The sequence below is a fragment of the Anser anser genome (genome assembly GCF_964211835.1).
Source record: "Anser anser genome assembly, contig: HAP1_SCAFFOLD_233, whole genome shotgun sequence".
NCBI classification, from domain to species: Eukaryota; Metazoa; Chordata; class Aves; order Anseriformes; family Anatidae; genus Anser; species Anser anser.
This window is the reverse complement of record NW_028154196.1, coordinates 113,906-136,686: the sequence shown is the minus strand read 5'-3', so window position 1 is coordinate 136,686 and position 22,781 is coordinate 113,906.

Sequence of the window (22,781 nt, the reverse complement as noted above, 5' to 3'; positions counted from 1 at the left end):
AGTGAGTCCAGAGATTGCACAGGCACCACAGGGGATGCACTGCAGTGAGTCCAGAGAGTGCACTGGCACCACCGGGGATTCACTGCAGTGAGTGCAGAGAGTGCACTGGCACCACTGGGGATGCAGTGCAGTGAGTACAGAGAGTGCACTGGCACCTCAGAGGCTGCACTGCACTGAGTCCAGAGAGTGCACTGGCACCACTGGGGATGCAGTGCACTGAGTCCAGAGAGTGCACTGGCACCACTGCGGATCCACTGCAGTGAGTCCAGAGAGTGCACTGGCACCACTGGGGATGCAGTGCAGTGACTCCAGAGAGTGCACTGGCACCACTGGGGATGCAGTGCAGTGAGTCCAGAGAGTGCACTGGCACCACTGGGGATGCAGTGCAGTGAGTCCAGAGAGTGCACTGGCACCACTGGGGATGTACTGCAGTGAGTCCAGAGAGTGCAGTGGCACCACTGGGGATGCACTGCAGTGAGTCCACAGAGTGCACTGTCACCACTGGGGATGCAGTGCAGTGAGTCCAGAGAGTGCACTGGCACCACTGCGGATGCAGTGCAGTGAGTCCAGAGAGTGCACTGGCACCTTGGGGATGCACTGCCGTTAGTCCAGAGAGTGCACTGGCACCACTGGGGATGCAGTGCAGTGAGTCCAGAGAGTGCACTGGCACCACTGGGGATGCAGTGCAGTGACTCCAGAGAGTGCACTGGCACCACTGGGGATGCAGTGCAGTGAGTCCAGAGAGTGCACTGGCACCACTGGGGATGCAGTGCAGTGAGGCCAGAGAGTGCACTGGCACCACTGGGGATGCAGTACAGTGAGTCCAGAGAGTGCACCGTCACCACTGGGGATGCGCTGCCGTGAGTCCAGAGAGTGCACTGGCACCACTGGGGATGCAGCGCAGTGAGTCCAGAGAGTGCACTGTCACCACTGGGGATGCAGTGCAGTGAGTCCAGAGAGTGCACTGGCACCACTGGGGATGCACTGCAGTGAGTCCGGAGAGTGCACTGGCACCACTGGGGATGCAGTGCAGTGAGTCCAGAGAGTGCACTGGCACCACTGGGGATGCAGTGCAGTGAGTCCAGAGAGTGCACTGGCACCACTGGGGATGTACTGCAGTGAGTCCAGAGAGTGCAGTGGCACCACTGGGGATGCAGTGCAGTGAGTCCACAGAGTGCACTGGCACCACAGAGGATACACTGCAGTGAGTCTAGAGAGTGCACTGGCACCACTGGGGATGCAATGCAGTGAGTCCAGAGAGTGCACTGGCACCACTGGGGATGCAGTGCAGTGAGTCCAGAGAGTGCACTGGCACCACTGGGGATGTACTGCAGTGAGTCCAGAGAGTGCAGTGGCACCACTGGGGATGCAGTGCAGTGAGTCCACAGAGTGCACTGGCACCACAGAGGATACACTGCAGTGAGTCTAGAGAGTGCACTGGCACCACTGGGGATGCAATGCAGTGAGTCCAGAGAGTGCCCTGGCACCACTGGGGATGCAGTGCAGTGAGTCCACAAAGTGCACTGGCACCACAGAGGATACACTGCAGTGACTCCATAGAGTGCACTGGCACCACTGGGGATGCACTGCAGTGAGTCCAGAGACTGCACAGGCACCACTGGTGATGCAGTGCAGTGAGTCCAGAGAGTGCACTGGCACCACTGGGGATGCAGTACAGTGACTGCAGAGAGTGCACTGGCACCACTGGGGATGCAGTGCAGTGATTGCAGAGAGTGCACTGGAACCACTGGGGATGCACTGCAGTGAGTCCAGAAATTGCACTGGCACCACTGGGGATGCAGTGCAGTGAGTCCAGAGAGTGCACTGGCACCACTGGGGATGCAGTGCAATGAGTGCAGAGAGTGCACTGGCACCACTGGGGATGCAGTGCAGTGAGTCCACAGAGTGCACTGGCACCACTGGGGATGCAGTGCAGTGAGTCCAGAGAGTGCACTGGCACCACAGGGGGTGCAGTGCAGTGAGTCCAGAGAGTGCACTGACACCACTGGGGATGCACTGCAGTGAGTCCAGAGATTGCACTGGCACCACTGGGGATGCAGTGTAGTGAGTCCAGGAGTGCACTGGCACCACAGAGGATACACTGCAGTGACTCCAGAGAGTGCACTGGCACCAGTGGGGATGCAGTGGAGTGACTCCAGAGAGTGCACTGGCACCACTGGGGATGCAGTGCAGTGAGTCCAGAGAGTGCACAGGCACCACTGGGGATGCAGTGCAGTGAGTCCAGAGTGTGCACTGGCACCACTGGGGATGCAGTGCAGTGAGTCCAGAGAGTGCACTGGCACCACTGGGGATGCAGTGCAGTGAGTCCAGAGAGTGCACTGGCACCACTGGGGATGCACTGCAGTGAGTCCAGAGAGTGCACTGGCTCCACTGCGGATGCAGTGCAGTGAGTGCAGAGAGTGCACTAGCACCACTGGGGATGCAGTGCAGTGAGTCCAGAGAGTGCACTGGCACCACTGGGGATGCAGTGCAGTGACTCCAGAGAGTGCACTGGCACCACAGGGGATGCAGTGCAGTGAGTCCAGAGAGTGCACTGGCACCACTGGGGATGCAGTGCAGTGAGTACAGAGAGTGCACTGGCACCTCAGAGGCTGCACTGCAGTGAGTCCAGAGAGTGCACTGGCACCACTTGGGATGCAGTGCAGTGAGTCCACAGAGTACACTGGCACCACTGGGGATGCAGTGCAGTGAGTCCAGAGAGTGCACTGGCACCACTGGGAATTCAATGCAGTGAGTCCAGAGAGTGCACTGGCACCACTGGGGATGCAGTTCACTGAGTCCAGAGATTGCACAGGCACCACAGGGGATGCACTGCAGTGAGTCCAGAGAGTGCACTGGCACCACCGGGGATTCACTGCAGTGAGTGCAGAGAGTGCACTGGCACCACTGGGGATGCAGTGCAGTGAGTACAGAGAGTGCACTGGCACCTCAGAGGCTGCACTGCAGTGAGTCCAGAGAGTGCACTGGCACCACTGGGGATGCAGTGCACTGAGTCCAGAGAGTACACTGGCACCACTGCGGATCCACTGCAGTGAGTCCAGAGAGTGCACTGGCACCACTGGGGATGCACTGCAGTGAGTCCGGAGAGTGCACTGGCACCACTGGGGATGCAGTGCAGTGAGTCCAGAGAGTGCACTGGCACCACTGGGGATGCAGTGCAGTGAGTCCAGAGAGTGCACTGGCACCACTGGGGATGTACTGCAGTGAGTCCAGAGAGTGCAGTGGCACCACTGGGGATGCAGTGCAGTGAGTCCACAGAGTGCACTGGCACCACAGAGGATACACTGCAGTGAGTCTAGAGAGTGCACTGGCACCACTGGGGATGCAATGCAGTGAGTCCAGAGAGTGCCCTGGCACCACTGGGGATGCAGTGCAGTGAGTCCACAAAGTGCACTGGCACCACAGAGGATACACTGCAGTGACTCCATAGAGTGCACTGGCACCACTGGGGATGCACTGCAGTGAGTCCAGAGACTGCACAGGCACCACTGGTGATGCAGTGCAGTGAGTCCAGAGAGTGCACTGGCACCACTGGGGATGCAGTACAGTGACTGCAGAGAGTGCACTGGCACCACTGGGGATGCAGTGCAGTGATTGCAGAGAGTGCACTGGAACCACTGGGGATGCACTGCAGTGAGTCCAGAAATTGCACTGGCACCACTGGGGATGCAGTGCAGTGAGTCCAGAGAGTGCACTGGCACCACTGGGGATGCAGTGCAATGAGTGCAGAGAGTGCACTGGCACCACTGGGGATGCAGTGCAGTGAGTCCAGAGAGTGCACTGGCACCACAGGGGGTGCAGTGCAGTGAGTCCAGAGAGTGCACTGACACCACTGGGGATGCACTGCAGTGAGTCCAGAGATTGCACTGGCACCACTGGGGATGCAGTGTAGTGAGTCCAGGAGTGCACTGGCACCACAGAGGATACACTGCAGTGACTCCAGAGAGTGCACTGGCACCAGTGGGGATGCAGTGGAGTGACTCCAGAGAGTGCACTGGCACCACTGGGGATGCAGTGCAGTGAGTCCAGAGAGTGCACAGGCACCACTGGGGATGCAGTGCAGTGAGTCCAGAGTGTGCACTGGCACCACTGGGGATGCAGTGCAGTGAGTCCAGAGAGTGCACTGGCACCACTGGGGATGCACTGCAGTGAGTCCAGAGAGTGCACTGGCACCACTGGGGTTTTAGTGCAGTGAGTCCAGAGAGTGCACTGGCACCACTGGGGATGCACCCCGGAGAGTCCAGAGAGTGCACTGGCACCACTGGGGATGCAGTGCAGTGAGTCCGGAGAGTGCCCTGGCACCACTGGGGATGCAGTGCAGTGAGTCCACAGAGTGCACTGGCACCACTGGGGATGCAGTGCAGTGAGTCCAGAGAATGACCTTGCACTAATGGGGATGCAGTGCAGTGACTCGAAAGAGTGCACTGGCACTACTGTGGATGCACTGCAGTAAGTCGGGAGAGTGCCCTGGCACCACTGGGGATGCACTGCAGTGAGTCCAGAGAGTGCACTGGCACCACTGGGGATGCAGTGCAGTGAGTCCAGAGAGTGCACTGGCACCACAGGGGATGCACTGCAGTGATTCCAGAGAGTGCACTGGCACCACTGAGGATGCAGTGCAGTGAGTACAGAGAGTGCACTGGCACCCCTGGGGTTCACTGCAGTGAGTCCAGAGAGTGCACTGGCACCACTGGGGTTTTAGTGCAGTGAGTCCAGAGAGTGCACTGGCACCACTGGGGATGCAGTGCTGTTAGTCCAGAGAGTGCCCTGGCACCACTGGGAATGCAGTGCCATGAGTCCAGAGAGTGCACTGGTACCACTGGGGATGCAGTGCAGTGAGTCCAGAGAGTGCACTGGCACCACTGGGGATGCAGTGCAGTGAGTCCAGAGAGTGCACTGGCATCACTGGGGATGCAGTGCAGTGAGTCCAGAGAGTGCAGTGGCACCACCTGGGATGCAATGCAGTGAGTCCAGAGAGTGCACTGTCACCACTGGGGATGCAGTGCAGTGAGTCCAGAGAGTGCACTGGCACCACTGGGGATGCAGTGCAGTGAGTCCAGAGAGTGCACTGGCACCACCTGGGATGCACTGCAGTGAGTTCAGAGAGTGCACTGGCACCTCAGGGGATGCACTGCAGTGATTCCAGAGAGTGCACTGCCACCACAGGGGATGCACTGCAGTGATTCCAGAGAGTGCACTGGCACCACTGAGGATTGCGTTGCAGTGAGTCCAGAGAGTGCACTGGCACCCCTGGGGTTCACTGCAGTGAGTCCAGTGAGTGCACTGGCACCACTGGGGTTTTAGTGCAGTGAGTCCAGAGAGTGCACTGGCACCACTGGGGATGCAGTGCAGTGAGTCCAGAGAGTGCACTGGCACCACTGGGGATGCAGTGCAGTGAGTCCAGAGAGTGCACTGGCACCACTGGGGATGCACTGCAGTGAGTCCAGAGAGTGCACTGGCACCACTGGCGATGCAGTGCAGTGAGTCCAGAGAGTGCACTGGCACCACTGGGGATGCAGTGCAGTGAGTCCAGAGAGTGCACTGGCACCACTGGGGATGCACTGCAGTGAGTCCAGAGAGTGCACTGGCACCACTGGGGATGCAGTGCAGTGAGTCCAGAGAGTGCACTGGCACCACTGGGGATGCACCCCGGTGAGCCCAGAGATTGCACTGGCACCACTGGGGATGCACTGCAGTGAGTCCAGAGAGTGCACTGGCACCACTGGGGATGCAGTACAGTGAGTCCACAGAGTGCACTGGCACCACTGGGGATGCAGTGCAGTGAGTCCAGAGAGTGCACTGGCACCACTGGGGATGCAGTGCAGTGAGTGCAGAGAGTGCACTGGCACCACTGGGGATGCAGTGCAGTGAGTCCAGAGAGTGCACTGGCACCACAGAGGATACACTGCAGTGAGTCCAGAGAGTGCACTGGCACCACTGGGGATGCAGTGCAGTGAGTCCAGAGAGTGCACTGGCACCACTGGGGATTCAGTGCAGTGAGTCCAGAGAGTGCACTGGCACCACTGGGGGTGCAGTGCAGTGAGTCCAGGGAGTGCACTGGCACCACTGGGGATGCAGTGCAGTGAGTCCAGAGAGTGCACTGGCACCACTGGGAATGCAGTGCAGTGAGTCCACAGAGTGCACTGGCACCACAGAGGATACACAACAGTGAGTCCAGAGAGTGCACTGGCACCAGTGGGGATGCACTGCAGTGAGTCCAGAGAGTGCACTGTCAGCGCTGGGGATGCACTGCAGTGACTCCAGAGAGTGCACTGTCAGCACTGGGGATGCACTGCAGTGAGTCCAGAGAGTGCACTGGCACCACTGGGGATGCAGTGCAGTGAGTCCAGAGAGTGCAGTGGCACCAGTGGGGATGCACTGCAGTGAGTCCAGAGACTGCACAGGCACCACTGGGGATGCAGTGCAGTGAGTCCAGAGAGTGCACTGGCACCACTGGGGATGCAGTGCAGTGAGTCCAGAGAGTGCACTGGCACCACTGGGGATGCACTGCAGTGAGCCCAGAGATTGCACTGGCACCACTGGGGATGCACTGCAGTGAGTGCAGAGAGTGCACTGGCACCACTGGAGCTGCACTGCAGTGAGTGCAGAGATTGCACTGGCACCACTGGGGATGCAGTACACTGAGTCCAGAGCGTGCACTGGCACCACTGGGGATGCAGTGCAGTGAGTCCACAGAGGGCACTGGCACCACTGGGGATACAGTGCAGTGAGTCCAGAGAGTGCACTGTTACCTCTGGGGGTGCAGTGCAGTGAGTCCAGACAGTGCACTCTCACCACTGGGGATGCAGTGCAGTGAGTCCAGAGAGTGCATTGTCACCACTGGGGATGCAGCGCAGTGACTACAGAGAGTGCACGGCACCACTGGGGATGCAATGCAGTGAGTCCACAGAGTGCACTGGCACCACTGGGGATGCAGTGCAGTGACTCCAGAGAGTGCACTGGCACCACTGGGGATGCAGTGCAGTGACTCCAGAGAGTGCACTGGCACCACTGGGGATGCAGTGCCATGAGTCCAGAGAGTGCACTGGCACCACTGGGGATGCAGCGCAGTGATTCCAGAGAGTGCACTGGCACCACTGGGGATGCAGTGCAGTGAGTCCAGAGAGTGCACTGGCACCACTGGGGATGCAGTGCAGTGAGTCCAGAGAGTGCACTGGCACCACTGGGGATGCAGTTCAGTGAGTCCAGAGAGTGCACAGGCACCACAGGGGATGCACTGCAGTGAGTCCAGAGAGTGCACTGGCACCACCGGGGATTCACTGCAGTGAGTCCAGAGAGTGCACTGGCACCACTGGGGATGCAGTGCAGTGAGTACAGAGAGTGCACTGGCACCTCAGAGGCTGCACTGCAGTGAGTCCAGAGAGTGCACTGGCACCACTGGGGATGCAGTGCACTGAGTCCAGAGAGTACACTGGCACCACTGGTGATGCAGTACAGTGAGTCCAGTGAGTGCACTGGCACCACTGGGGATGCACTGCAGTGAGTCCAGTGAGTGCACTGGCACCACTGGGGATGCAGTGCAGTGAGTCCAGAGAGTGCACTGGCACAACTGGGGATGCACCCCGGCAAGTCCAGAGAGTGCACTCTCTGGACTCAATGCACAGCTTCCCCAGTGGTGCCATTGCACTCTCTGGACTCACAGGAGTGCATCCCCAGTGGTGCCAGTGCACTCTCTGGACTCACTGAACTGCATCCCCAGTGGTGCCAGTGCACTCTCTGGACTCACTGCATTGCATCCCCAGTGGTGCCAGTGTACTCTCTGGACTCACTGCACTGCATCCCCAATCGTACCAGTTCACTCTCTGGACTCACTGCACTCCATCACCAGTTGTGCCAGTGCACTCCCTGGTCTCATTGCACTGCATCCCCAGTGGTGCCAGTGCACTCTCTGGACTCATTGCACTGCATCCCAAGTGGTGCCAGTGCACTCTCTGGACTCACTGCAGTGCATCTCCAGTGGTGTCAGGGCACTCTCTGGACTCACCGGGGTGCATCCCCAGTGGTGCCAGTGCACTCTCTGGACTCACCAGGGTGCATCCCCAGTGGTGCCAGTGCACTCTCTGGACTCACTGCACTGCATCCCCAGTGGTGCCAGTGACCTCTCTTGACTCACTGCAGTGCATCCCCAGTGGTGCCAGTGCACTCTCTGGACTCACTGCAGTGCATCTCCAGTGGTGCCAGTGCACTCTCTGGACTCACGGCACTGCATCCCCAGTGGTGCCAGTGCACTCTCTGGACTCACGCAGTGCATCCCCAGTGGTACCAGTGCACTCTCTGGAGTCACTGCAGTGCATCCCCAGTGGTGCCAGTGCACTCTCTGGACTCGCCGGGGTGCATCCCCAGTGGTGCCAGTGCACTCTCTGGACTCACCGGGGTGCATCCCCAGTGGTGCCAGTGCACTCTCTGGACTCACTGCAGTGCATCCCCAGTGGTGCCAGTGACCTCTCTGGACTCACTGCACTGCATCCCCAGTGGTGCCAGTGCACTCTCTGGACTCACCGCACTGCATCCCCAGTGGTGCCAGTGTACTCTCTGGACTCACTGCAGTGCATCCCCAGTGGTACCAGTGCACTCTCCGGACTCACTGCAGTGCATCCCCACTGGTGCCAGTGCACACTCCGGACTCACTGCAGTGCATCCCCAGTGGTGCCAGTGCACTCTCTGAGCTCACTGCACTGCATCCCCAGTGGTGCCATTGCACTCTCTGGACTCACTGAACTGCATCCCCAGTGGTGCCAGTGCACTCTCTGGACTCACTGCACTGCATCCCCAGTGGTGCTAGTGCACTCTCCGGACCAACGGCACTGCATCCCCAGTGGTGCCAGTGAACTCCCTGGACTCACTGCACTGCATCCCCAGTGGTGCCAGGGTACTCTCTGGACTCACTGCACTGCATTGCCATTGGTGCCAGTGCACTCTCTGGACTCATTGCAGTGCATCCCCAGTGGTGCCAGTGCACTCTCTGGACTCACTGAACTGCATTGCCATTGGTGCCAGTGCACTCTCTGGACTCATTGCAGTGCATCCCCAGTGGTGTCAGTGCACTCTCTGTACTCACTGCACTGCATCACCATTGGTGCCAGGGCACTCTAAGGACTCACTGCACTGCATCCCCAGTTGTGCCAGTGCACTCACTGGACTCACTGCAGTGCATCCCCAGTGGTGCCAGTGCACTCACTGGACTCACTGTACTGCATCACCAGTGGTGCCAGTGTACTCTCTGGACTCACGGCACTGCATCCCCTGTGGTGCCAGTGCACTCTCTGGACTTCCCGGGGTGCATCCCCACTGGTGCCAGTGCACTCTCTGGACTCACCGGAGTGCATCCCCAGTGGTGCCAGTGCACTCTCTGGACTCACTGCACTGCATCCCCAGTGGTGCCAGTGCACTCTCTTGAGTCACTGCAGTGCATCCCCAGTGGTGCCAGTGCACTCTCTGGACTCATTGCAGTGCATCTCCAGTGGTGCCAGTGCACTCTCTGGACTCACGGCACTGCATCCCCAGTGGTGCCAGTGCACTCTCTGGACTCACTGCAGTGCATCCCCAGTGGTACCAGTGCACTCTCTGGACTCACTGCACTGCATCCCCAGTGGTGCCAGTGCACTCTCTGGACTCGCCGGGGTGCATCCCCAGTGGTGCCAGTGCACTCTCTGGACTCGCCGGGGTGCATCCCCAGTGGTGCCAGTGCACTCTCTGGACTCACTGCAGTGCATCCCCAGTGGTACCAGTGCACTCTCCGGACTCACTGCAGTGCATCCCCAGTGGTGCCAGTGCACTCTCTGAGCTCACTGCACTGCATCCCCAGTGGTGCCAGTGACCTCTCTGGAGTCACTGAACTGCATCCCCAGTGGTGCCAGTGCACACTCTGGACTCACTGCAGTGCATCCCCAGTGGTGCTAGTGCACTCTCTGGACCAACGGCACTGCATCCCCAGTGGTGCCAGTGCACTCTCTGGACTCACTGCACTGCATCCCCAGTGCTGCCTGGGTACTCTCTGGACTCACTGCACTGCATCTTCAGTGGTGCCAGTGCACTCTCTGGACTCACTGCACTGCGTTCCCATTGGTGCCAGTGCACTCTCTGGACTCATTGCAGTGCATCCCCAGTGGTGCCAATGCACTCTGTGGACTCACGGCACTGCATCCCCAGTGGTGCCAGTGCACTCTCTGGACTCACTGCACTGCATCCCCAGTGGTGCCAGTGCACTCTCTGGAGTCACTGCGCTGCATCCCCAGTGGTTCCAGTGCACTCTCTGGATTCACTGCACTGCAACTCCAGTGGTGCCAGTGCACTCTCTGGAGTCTCTGCACTGCATCACCAGTGGTGCCAGTGCACTCTCTGGACTCACTGCACTGCATCCCAGCTGGTGCCAGTGCACTCTCTGGACTCACTGCACTGCATCCCCACTGGTGCCAGTGCACTCTCTGGACTCACTGCAGTTCATCGCCAGTGGTGCCAGTGCACTCTCTGGACTCACTGCACTGCATCGCCAGTGGTGCCAGTGCCCTCTCTGGACTCACTGCACTGCATCCCCAGTGGTGCCAGTGCAGTCTCTGTGTTAGTGTTGGGGAGAATCGAATGGATGTTTTACTAATGTCTCTTAGGTAATGGGACCTACAGTATAATTAAGCATTGCCAAATGTACTTACATTATCAATTAATCTATGTATACTGGATACTTAGGGAGTACATTGAACAATCAAAAGAATCATTGAAGGGGAACCTTGGGAGGGAACAGGTACAACCTGACCTTGGATAAGGGCCTGGAAATGATGAAATGAGTTGAAGCAGAACCAAGAAGCGGAGGGAGCATGCGTCGAGTAAGAAAGGTGAAAAGTTTAGCGGAGAGGAAGACTCCTTACTTCATCTGGACGACCACCTGGACGACCACCAGAGTGCGCCACGCATGTGCAAAGGGGAGGGGAGCTAATTAGAATGAAAAGCGAGGCTGATGTTGCAACCTGTAATGAATATGTATACCTGACGCAATATTGTATGTATAAATAACGGCTGGGAAGTAACGGGACTTGAAGCCAGATTTGGGCACCTGCCCCGGCTTCCAGCGCTGAATAAAGCACCTTCATATAATCACTTGGTGATTATGTGGTTGCTACGCTAACATTTTGGCGACCCAGGTGGGACAGCGTGGGCACTGCTGAGGCGGCTCGTGTCTCGGTTTCGCTCCAGCCGGCACCGAGGGATTCTCGGGGAGCAGTCGACCACGACCGACCTCCGCTGCTCACGACGTACCACTGGAGTGGTAAGCAAAGGTGCTTTCAACTTTGGGTATTCGGTACCGATTTGGTTGGGAAAGCCTGCCGGTCAGACGCGGCGAAAGCCACGCTCAGTTGGGCAGGGAGCTCCCGGGGTAAGCCTAGGCGCCGTCCGTTAGACAGAGCGAAAGCTCTGCAGGTTCGGCATTGGTGGTTTGGTATTGGTAATTGTATCGGTTTGTGCTGAAGGGTCAGCACTTGGTATTATTGGTATGTAGTAAGCACGCTGCTGCTCCGGCAGCTTTTGGGAGAGCACGCTGCTGCTCCGGCAGCTTTTGGGAAAGCGTGCTGCTGCTCCGGCAGCTTTTGGGAGAGCACGCTGCTGCTCCGGCAGCTTTTGGGAAAGCGTGCTGCTGCTCCGGCAGCTTCTGGGAGAGCACGCTGCTGCTCCGGCAGCTTTTGGGAGAGTGTACTGCTGCTCCGGCAGCTTCTGGGAAAGTGTGCTGCTGCTCTGGCAGCTTTTGGGTTTGTATCATAAGCTCAAAATGAAAAAGATCAAAGGAATTCTGGGAAAAGATGTACCTATCCCGCGGACATCCCCGCTGGGGTGATTGCTAGCACACTGGAAAGAGGGAGGTTTTGGTCAAGAAATGCGGAAAGGAAAGCTGATTGATTATTGTAATATTTGGTGGCCACAGTATAAACTAGAGGACCAAGAAACTTGGCCTGAGAATGGAACATTGCAATATAATACAATTTTACAATTGATGCTATTCTGTAAGCGGGAAGGAAAATATGATGAACTGCCGTATGTGGAATTATTCTTTTATTTGCGCCGAAAGCCTGAATGGCAGCATGCTTGTGGAATAATGGTGCTTGAGGTTTCAACTGAGGAACGTTGTTGTGCATGTACTAAGGAGGGACACTGTATACAGCATCAGGCAATAGAGAATAATAAGTATTATGGGGAAATGAATAATGGAAATATTGATTTGGAAGTTGCGCCGTCGGCTCCGCCGGAAGAGCCAGGACAGGGAGGGAAAAGAGAAAAGGAAGATAGCAGTAGTGATGGAGAATCCCCGACTTTAGTCTCCCCTGTGTCACATAGGACCCGGCAACAGCGAAGGGCAGGAGAAACTATAAATGAACAGGGAGGGAAAATAATCGCTCCCCTCAGGCAAGGAGTGGGGACAGAAGGACCGGTATATGTTAAGGTGCCTTTTTCAGCTGGGGATTTAATGATATGGAAACAAGCAGCCGGCACCTACAGGGAAAACCCAGATAAAGTAGCTAGGGTAATGAAAATGATAATTAAAACCCAAAATCCCGATTGGGATGATCTCCAGGTGATCCTGGATACTTTGATGGACTCGACAGAAAAAGACATGGTATTGCGGGCAGCCAGAGAGAGAGCCCGAGAAGATATACGAAATGGATTAGTGCTTGGAAATCTAGATCAAAACTTCCCCACCGAGGATCCCCAATGGGATTATAACACAGGGGATGGAATAAGGAGGCTGAAGAGATATCAAGATTGGGTACAAGTCGGGGTACAGAATGCCATGCCCCGGACTTATCAAAGGACTTCCAGCTGTTTGTGCATGAGAGACAACGATTGGCATTAGGAGTACTGACCCAGCGACTTGGGAGCTGGAAAAGACCTGTGGGGTATTTTTCTAAACAATTGGATGCAGTAAGCGCTGGATGGCCCTCGTGTTTAAGGGCCGTGGCAGCCACAGTCCTTTTAATACAGGAAGCCAGGAAGCTCACATTAGGGAAGCAAATTGAGTGTTCGTGCCACAGATGGTGACTACGGTATTGGAGCAAAAGGGGGGCCATTGGCTATCGCCCAGCCGAATGATGAAATATCAAGCTATACTAACTGAGCAAGATGATGTAATCTTAAGAACTACTAACTTATTGAACCCAGCAGTGTTTCTAGGAACAACTACGGAGGAAGGAGACCTCAGTCATGATTGCGTGGAGATCATCGAACATACCTATGCCAGCAGAACAGACTTAAAGGATCAGCCTCGGGGGAGACCGGATTGGGAACTTTTCACGGATGGAAGCAGCTTTGTGGAAAATGGGACTCGTTATGCAGGATACGCGGCAACTACATCAAAGGTAGTGATTGAGGCAAATTCCCTACCTCCGGGGACTTCAGCCCAACGAGCAGAAATAGTCGCCCTGACACGAGCCCTGGAACTAAGCGAGGGTAAGAACGTGAATATTTGGACAGATTCAAAATATGCATTCGGGGTAGTCCACGTACATGGGGCATTATGGAAAGAAAGGGGAATGCTATCCTCACAAGGGACTAATATAAAATACCAGGAAGAAATATTGAAATTAATAACAGCTGTACAGAAACCCAAACAGGTGGCCATAATGCATTGTAAAGCTCATCAAGGAGGGGTGTCAGAGATTGCAGAAGGTAACAGACTGGCGGATTTGACGGCCCGGAAGGTTGCACATGAAGTATGGAAAGTAATGGCTCTAATTCCATCGAAGGTAGGCCTCTCTTGTTTTAAATTACCTAAAGACCCAAAGTATTCAGCGGAAGATGAGAGACTTGCAAATTTGATGAAGGCCCAGAAGAATCCTGACGGGTGGTATGTGACTACGACAGGACAACTCATAGTACCTCCTATAATAATGCGAGAAATCTTACAAATAAAACATAATGAATGTCACTGGGATGCAGAAGCAATGGTGACCTATTTGAAACGAGGTGTCATCTCGGTACACATGTTAACAATGGCAAAGTCAGTAATGTCAAAATGTGAGCTTTGCTTAAAGAATAATCCGGTAGCAAGGAAACATGCTGAGATGGGAAGAACTAGAGCTGGAATAGAGCCTGGAGATTACTGGCAAATAGACTTCGTGGAACTGCCTAAAGCAAGAGGTTATAAATACCGATTGGTAGGGGTTGATACTTTTTCAGGATGGCCAGAGGCCCTTCCCTGTCACACCAACTAAGCAAAGGAAACGGTAAAATGGTTACTACGGGAAATAATCCCTAGATTTGGTGTACCGTTGGGTATTTCTTCAGACAGGGGACCACATTTCATTGCCAATGTGGTCAAGGACTTTAGTAGGTTACTGGGAATCACCCAGAACACCCTATCCCACTTACTCCACCCCCATCCTATAGTACTAGCGTTAACAAGCAGGCATAGAGGAATCAATAAGATAGTAGACTAACGAAGATGCGTTAAGATTATACTTACTAATCTCTATATCAAGTTATACTCACTAACCTCTACTAACCTGATTCAACCTAACAGTAATGAAAATACTTGCTCTTGGTATGAGTGAAGTATTTTCAAAGGGGGGAAATGTTAGTGTTGGGGAGAATCGAATGGATGTTTTACTAATGTCTCTTAGGTAATGGGGACCTACAGTATAATTAAGCATTGCCAAATGTACTTACATTATCAATTAATCTATGTATACTGGAAACTTAGGGAGTACATTGAACAATCAAAAGAATCATTGAAGGGGAACCCTGGGAGGGAACAGGTACAACCTGACCTTGGATAAGGGCCTGGAAATGATGAAATGAGTTGAAGCAGAACCAAGAAGCGGAGGGAGCATGCGTCGAGTAAGAAAGGTGAAAAGTTTAGCAGAGAGGAAGACTCCTTACTTCATCTGGACGACCACCAGAGTGCGCCACGCATGTGCAAAGGGGAGGGGAGCTAATTAGAATGAAAAGCGAGGCTGCTGTTGCAACCTGTAATGAATATGTATACCTGACGCAATATTGTATGTATAAATAACGGCTGGGAAGTAACGGGACTTGAAGCCAGATTTGGGCACCTGCCCCGGCTTCCAGCGCTGAATAAAGCACCTTCATATAATCAATTGGTGGTTATGTGGTTGCTACGCTAACATCTGGACTCACGGCACTGCATCCCCAGTGGTGCTAGTGCACTCTCTGGACCAACGGCACTGCATTCCCAGTGCTGCCAGTGCACTCTCTGGACTCACGGCACTGCATCACCAACCGTACCAGTGCACTCTCTGGACTCACTGCACTGCATCCCCAGTGGTGCCAGTGCACTCTCTGGACTCACTGCACTGCATTCCCAGTGGTGCCAGTGCACTCTCTGGACTCACCGGGGTGCATCCCCAGTGGTGCCAGTGCCCTCTCTGGACTCAGCGGGGTGCATTCCCAGTGGTGCCAGTGCACTCTCTGGACTCACTGCGCTGCATCCCCAGTGGTGCCAGTGCACTCTCTGGACTCACTGCAGTGCATCCCCAGTGGTGCAAGTGCACTCTCTGGACTCACTGCACTGCATCCCCAGTGGTGCCAGAGCACTCTCTGGACTCACTGAACTGCATCCCCAGAGGTGCCAGTGCACTCTCTGGACTCACTGCACTGCATCCCCAGTGGTGCCACTGCACTCTCCAGACTCACTGCACTGCATCCCCAGTGGTGCCAGTGCACTCTCTGGACACACTGCACTGCATCCCCAGTGGTGCCAGTGCACTCTCTGCACTTACTGCAGTGCATCACCAGTGGGGCCAGTGCACTCTCTGGACTCACTGCACTGCATCCCCAGTGGTGCCAGTGCACTCTCTGGAAGCACGGCACTGCATCCCCAGTGGTGCCAGTGCACTCTGTGGACTCACGGCACTGCATCCCCGGTGGTGCCAGTGTACTCTCTGGACTTGCCGGGGTGCATCCCCAGTGGTGCCAGTGCACGCTCTGGACTCACTGCACTGCATCCCCAGTGGTGCCAGTGCACTCTCTGGACTCACTGCAGTGCATCCCCACTGGTGCCAGTGCACTCTCTGGACTCACTGCACTGCATCCCCAGTGGTGCCAGTGCACTCTCTGGACTCACTGCACTGCATCCCCAGTGGTGCCAGGGCAGTCTCTGGACTCAATGCACTACATCCCCAGTCGTGCCAGTGCACTCTCTGGACTCAGTGCACTGCATTCCCAGTGGTGCCAGTGCACTGTCTGGACTCACTGCAGTGCATCCCCACTGGTGCCAGTGCACTCTCTGGACTCAATGCACTGCACCCCCAGTGGTGCCAGTGCACTCTCTGGACTCACAGCACTGCATCCCCAGTGGTGCAAGGCACTCTCTGGACTCACTGCACTGCATCCCCAGTGGTGCCAGTGACCTCTCTGGACTCCCTGCACTGCATCCCCAGTGGTGCCAGTGCACTCTCTGCACTCACTGCACTGCATCCCCAGGGGTGCCAGTACACTCTCTGGACTCACTGCACTGCATCCCCAGTGGTGCCAGTGCACACTCTGGAGTCACTGCACTGCATCCCCAGTGGTGCCAGTGCACTCTCTGGACTCACTGCACTGCATCCCCAGTGGTGCCAGGGTACTCTCTGGACTCACTGCACTGCATCCCCAGTGGTGCCAAGGCACTCTCTGGACTCACTGAACTGCATTGCCATTGGTGCCAGTGCACTCTCTGGACTCATTGCAGTGCATCCCCAGTGGTGTCAGTGCACTCTCTGGACTCACGGCACTGCATCCCCAGTGGTGCCAGTGCACTCTCTGGACTCACTGCACTGCATCCCCAGTGGTGCCAGTGCACTCTCTGGACTCACTGCACTGCATCCCCAGTGGTGCCAGTGCACTCTCTGAGCTCACTGCACTGCATCCCCAGTGGTGCTAGTGCACTCTCTGAGCTCACTGCACTGCATCCCCAGTGGTGCCAGTGCACTCTCTGGACTCACTGCACTGCATCCCCAGTGGTGCCAGTGCACTCTCTGGACTCACTGCAGTGCATCCCCAGTGGTGCCAGTGCACTCTCTGAGCTCACTGCACTGCATCCCCAGTGGTGCCAGTGCACTCTCTGGACTCACTGCACTGCATCCCCAGTGGTGCCAGTGCACTCTCTGGACTCACTGCACTGCATCCCCAATGGTGCCAGTGCACTCTTTGGACTCACTGCACTGCATCCCCAGTGGTGCCACTGCACTCTCTGGACTCACGGCACTGCAACCCCAGTGGTGCCAGTGCACTCTCTGGACTCACTGCACTGCATCCCCAGTTGTGTCAGGGTACTCTCTGGACTCACTGCAGTGCATCCCCAGTGGTGCCAGGGTACTCTCTGGACTCACTGCAGTGCATCCCCAGTGGTGCCAAGGCACTCTCTGGACTCACTGCACTGCATTGCCATTGGTGCCAGTGCACTCTCTGCGCTCATTGCAGTGCATCCCCACTGGTGCCAGTGCACTCTCTGGACTCACTGCACTGCATCCCCAGTGGTGCCAGTGCACTCTCTGGAGTCACTGCACTGCATCCCCAGTGGTGCCAGTGCACTCTCTGGACTCACTGCAGTGCATCCCCAGTGGTGCCAGTGCACTCTCTGGACTCACTGCACTGCATCCCTAGTGGTGCCAGTGCACTCTGTGGACTCACTGCACTGCATCCCCAGTGGTGCCAGTGCACTCTCTGCACTCACTGCGCTGCATCCCCAGTGGTGCCAGTGCACTCTCTGGACTCACTGCAGTGCATCCCCAGTGGTACCAGTGCACTCTCTGGACTCACTGCACTGCACCCCTAGTGGTGCCAGTGCACTCTGTGGACTCACTGCACTGCATCCCCAGTGGTGCCAGTGCACTCTCTGCACTCACTGCACTGCATCCCCAGTGGTGCCAGGGCACTCTCTGGACTCACTGCACTACATCCCCAGTGGTGCCAGTGCCCTCTCTGGACTCACTGAAGTGCATCCCCAGTGGTGCCAGTGCACTCTTGGGACTCACTGCAGTGCATCCCCAGTGGTGCCAGTGCACTCTCTGGACTCACTGAACTGCATTGCCATTGGTGCCAGTGCACTCTCTGGACTCATTGCAGTGCATCCCCAGTGGTGTCAGTGCACTCTCTGGACTCACGGCACTGCATCCCCAGTGGTGCCAGTGCACTCTCTGGACTCACTGCACTGCATCCCCAGTGGTGCCAGTGCACTCTCTGGACTCACTGCACTGCATCCCCAGTGGTGCCAGTGCACTCTCTTGACCAACGGCACTGCATCCCCAGTGGTGCCAGTGCACTCTCTGGACTCACTGCACTGCATCCCCAGTGGTGCCAGTGCACTCTCTGGACTCACTGCACTGCATCCCCAATCGTACCAGTTCAATCTCTGGTCTCACTGCAGTGCATCCCCAGTGGTGCCAGGGTACTCTCTGGACTTGCTGCAGTGCATCCCCAGTGGTGCCAAGGCACTCTCTGGACTCACTGCACTGCATCCCCAGTGGTGCCAGTGCACTCTCTGGACTCATTGCAGTGCATCCCCAGTGGTGCCAGTGCACTCACTGGACTCACCGGGGTGCATCCCCAATAGTGTCGGTGCCCTCTCTGGACTCACTGCACTGCATCCCCAATCGTACCAGTTCAATCTCTGGTCTCACTGCAGTGCATCCCCAGTGGTGCCAGGGTACTCTCTGGACTCACAGCACTGCATCCCCACTAGTGCCAGTGCACTCTCTGGCTTCACTGCACTGCATCCCCAGAGGTGCCAGTGCACACTCTGGACTCACGGCACTGCATCCCCAGGGGTCCTAGTGCACTCTCTGGACCAACGGCACTGCATCCCCAGTGGTGCCAGTGCACTCTCTGGACTCACTGCACTGCATCCCCAGTGGTGCCAGGGTACTCTCTGGACTCACTGCACTGCATCCCCAGTGGTGCCAAGGCACTCTCTGGACTCACTGCACTGCATTGCCATTGGTGCCTGTGCACTCTCTGGACTCATTGCAGTGCATCCCCAGTGGTGTCAGTGCACTCTCTGTGCTCACGACACTGCATCCCTAGTGGTGCCAGTGCACTCTCTGGACTCACTGCACTGCATCCCCAGTGGTGCCACTGCACTCTCTGGACTCACTGCACTGCATCCCCAGTGGTGCCAGTGACCTCTCTGGACTCAGTGCACTGCATTCCCAGTGGTGCCAGTGCACTCTCTGGACTCACCGGGGTGCATCTCCAATAGTGCCGGTGCCCTCTCTGGACTCACTGCAGTGCATTGCCATTGGTGCCAGTGCACTCTCTGGACTCACCGCACTGCATCCCCAGTGGTGCCAGTGCACTCTCTGGACTCACTGCAGTGCATCCCCAGTGGTGCCAGTGCACTCTCTGGACTCACTGCACTGCATCCCCAGTGGTGCCAGTGCACTCTCTGGACTCACCGCACTGCATCCCCAGTGGCGCCAGTGCACTCTCTCAGCTCACTGCACTGCATCCCCAGTGGTGCCAGTGCACTCTCTGGACTCACTGCACTGCATCCTCAGTGGTGCCAGTGCACTCTCTGGACTCACTGCACTGCATTGCCATTGGTGCCAGTACACTCTCTGGACTCATTGCAGTGCATCCCCAGTGGTGCCAGTGCACTCTCTGGACTCACGGCACTGCATCCCCAGTGGTGCCAGTGCACTCTCTGGACTCACTGCAGTGCATCCCCTGTGGTGCCAGTGCACTCTCTGGACTCACTGCACTGCATCCCTAGTGGTGCCAGTGCACTCTGTGGACTCACTGCACTGCATCCCCAGTGGTGCCAGTGCACTCTCTGCACTCACTGCGCTGCATCCCCAGTGGTGCCAGTGCACTCTCTGGACTCACTGCAGTGCATCCCCAGTGGTGCCAGTGCACTCTCTGGACTCACTGCACTGCATCCCTAGTGGTGCCAGTGCACTCTCTGGACTCACTGCAGTGCATCCCCAGTGGTGCCAGTGCACTCTCTGCACTCACTGCACTGCATCCCCAGTGGTGCCAGTGCACTCTCTGGACTCACTGCAGTGCTTCCCAGTGGTGCCAGTGCCCTCTCTGGACTTAGTGCACTGCATTCCCCAGTGGTGCCAGTGCACTCTCTGGACTCACTGCAGTGCATCCCCAGTGGTGCCAGTGCACTCTATGGACTCACTGCACTGCATCCCCAGTGGTGCCAGTGCACTCTCTGGACTCACTGCACTGCATCCCCAGTGGTGCCAGTGCACTCTCTGGACTCACTGCAGTGCATCCCCAGTGGTGACAGTGCACTCTCTGGTCTCACTGCACTGCATCCCCAAGGGTGCCAGTGCACTCTTTGGACTCACTGCACTGCATCCCCAGTGGTGCCACTGCACTCTCTGGACTCACTGCACTGCATCCCCAGTAGTGGCGGGGCACTCTCTGCACTCACTTCACTGCATCCCCAGTGGTTCCAGTGCCCTCTGTGGACTCACTGCACTACATCCCCAGTGGGGACAGTGCACTCTCTGGACTCACTGCACTGCATCCCCAGTGGTGCCAGTGCACTCTCTGGACTCACTGCAGTGTATCCTCTGTGGTGCCAGTGCACTCTCTGGACTCACTGCACTGCATCCCCAGTGGTGCCAGTGCACTCTCTGCACTCACTGCACTGCATCCCCAGTGGTGCCAGTGCACTCTCTGGACTCAGTGCACTGCATCCCCAGTGGTGCCAGTGCACTCTCTGGACTCACTGCACTGCATCCCCAGTGGTGCCAGTGCACTCTCTGGACTCACTGCACTGCATCCCCTATCGTACCAGTGCAATCTCTGGTCTCACTGCAGTGCATCCCCAGTGGTGCCAGTGCACTCTCTGGACTCACTGCACTGCATCCCCAGTGGTGCCAGTGCACTCTCTGGAAGCACGGCACTGCATCCCCGGTGGTGCCAGTGCGCTCTGTGGACTCACTGCACTGCATCCCCGGTCGTGCCAGTGCGCTCTCTGGACTCACGGCACTGCATCCCCAGTGGTGCCAGTGCACTCTCTGGACTCACGGCACTGCATCCCCACTGGTGCCAGTGCACTCTCTGGACTCACTGCACTGCATCCCAAGTGGTGCCAGGGCACTCTCTGGACTCACTGCACTGCATCCCCATTGGTGCCAGTGCACTCCCTGGACTCACTGCACTGCATCCCCAGTGGTGCCAGTGCACTCTCTGGACTCACTGCACTGCATCCCCAGTGGTGCCAGTGACCTCTCTGGACTCAGTGCAGTGCATTCCCAGTGGTGCCAGTGCACTCTCTGGACTCACCGGGGTGCATCCCCAATAGTGCCATTGCCGTCTCTGGACTCACTGCAGTGCATCCCCAGTGGTGGCAGTGCGCTCTCTGGACTCACTGCAGTTCATCCCCAGTGGTGCCAGTGCACTCTCTGGACTCATTTCACTGCATCCCCAGTGGTGCCAGTGCACTCTCTGGACTCACTGCACTGCATCCCCAGTGGTGCCAGTGCACTCTCTGGACTCACTGCACTGCATCCCCAGTGGTGCCAGTGCACTCTCTGAGCTCACTGCACTGCATCCCCACTGGTGCCAGTGCACTCTCTGGACTCACTGCACTGCATCCCCAGTGGTGCCAGTGCACTCTCTGGACTCACGGCACTGCATCCCCAATGGTGCCAGTGCACTCTTTGGACTCACTGCACTGCATCCCCAGTGGTGCCACTGCACTCTCTGGACTCACTGCACTGCATCCCCAGTGGTGCCGGGGCACTCTCTGGACTCACTGCACTGCATCCCCAGTGGTGCCAGTGCCCTCTGTGGACTCACTGCACTACATCCCCAGTAGGGCCAGTGCACTCTCTGGACTCACTGCAGTGCATCGCCAGTGGTGCCAGTGCACTCTCTGGACTCACTGCAGTGCATCCCCAGTGGTGCCAGTGCCCTCTCTGGACTCACTGCACTGCATCCCCAGTGGTGCCAGTGCAGTCTCTGTGTTAGTGTTGGGGAGAATCGAATGGATGTTTTACTAATGTCTCTTAGGTAATGGGACCTACAGTATAATTAAGCATTGCCAAATGTACTTACATTATCAATTAATCTATGTATACTGGATACTTAGGGAGTACATTGAACAATCAAAAGAATCATTGAAGGGGAACCTTGGGAGGGAACAGGTACAACCTGACCTTGGATAAGGGCCTGGAAATGATGAAATGAGTTGAAGCAGAACCAAGAAGCGGAGGGAGCATGCGTCGAGTAAGAAAGGTGAAAAGTTTAGCGGAGAGGAAGACTCCTTACTTCATCTGGACGACCACCAGAGTGCGCCACGCATGTGCAAAGGGGAGGGGAGCTAATTAGAATGAAAAGCGAGGCTGATGTTGCAACCTGTAATGAATATGTATACCTGACGCAATATTGTATGTATAAATAACGGCTGGGAAGTAACGGGACTTGAAGCCAGATTTGGGCACCTGCCCCGGCTTCCAGCGCTGAATAAAGCACCTTCATATAATCACTTGGTGGTTATGTGGTTGCTACGCTAACATTTTGGCGACCCAGGTGGGACAGCGTGGGCACTGCTGAGGCGGCTCGTGTCTCGGTTTCGCTCCAGCCGGCACCGAGGGATTCTCGGGCAGCAGTCGACCACGACCGACCTCCGCTGCTCACGACGTACCACTGGAGTGGTAAGCAAAGGTGCTTTCAACTTTGTGTATTCGGTACCGATTTGGTTGGGAAAGCCTGCTGGTCAGACGCGGCGAAAGCCACGCTCGGTTGGGCAGGGAGCTCCCGGGGTAAGCCTAGGCGCCGTCCGTTAGACAGAGCGA